General features: G+C 48.3%; 1 pseudogene across 1 annotated transcript in view; it reads left to right on the forward strand.

Moving 5' to 3' along the window:
- The first annotated feature begins 254 nt into the window (after positions 1 to 254).
- The window catches only part of LOC147817217 (NACHT, LRR and PYD domains-containing protein 12-like), a 103,706-nt pseudogene continuing 103,459 nt past the window's right edge, over positions 255 to 501 (forward strand). Inside the window, exon 1 of the transcript XR_015436551.1 lies at positions 255 to 273. The product of XR_015436551.1 is annotated as an NACHT, LRR and PYD domains-containing protein 12-like (transcript). The remainder of the gene's footprint in view (positions 274 to 501) is intronic.

Genomic DNA, 501 nt, shown 5'->3' on the forward strand with positions numbered 1-501 from the left:
AAGAAGACCTGGAGCAGTGTGGTCTTGATGTCACAGAGGCCTCGGTGTACTCAGGACTTTGTACTGAGATCTTCAGAAGAGAGAGTGTGATCTTCCAGAAAACAGTCTACTGCTTTGTTCATCTGAGCGTTCAGGAGTTTCTGGCTGCAGTCTACATGTTCCACTGTTACACCAACAGGAAGACGGAGGTCCTGAAGAACTTCCTGGGGAAACAACATGTTGATTTAGCCCTGGATGACTTCCTGAGGTTAGCCATGGAGAAATCCCTCCAAAGTAAAAATGGTCACCTGGACCTGTTTGTTCGCTTCCTTCATGGCCTCTCTCTGGAGTCCAACCAGAGGCTCTTAGGAGGTCTGCTGGGTCAGACAGAGAACAGTCCAGAAACCATCCAGAGAGCCATCAACAACCTGAAGGAGATGAACAGAGAGGATATCTCTCCTGACAGAAGCATCAACATCTTCCACTGTCTGATGGAGATGAAGGATCACTCAGTTCATCAGG

Source organism: Seriola lalandi, unplaced genomic scaffold, assembly GCF_002814215.2.
Source record: "Seriola lalandi dorsalis isolate HSWRI2012SDOR001 ecotype SW California unplaced genomic scaffold, Sedor1 jcf7180002054987, whole genome shotgun sequence".
NCBI lineage: Eukaryota > Metazoa > Chordata > Actinopteri > Carangiformes > Carangidae > Seriola > Seriola lalandi.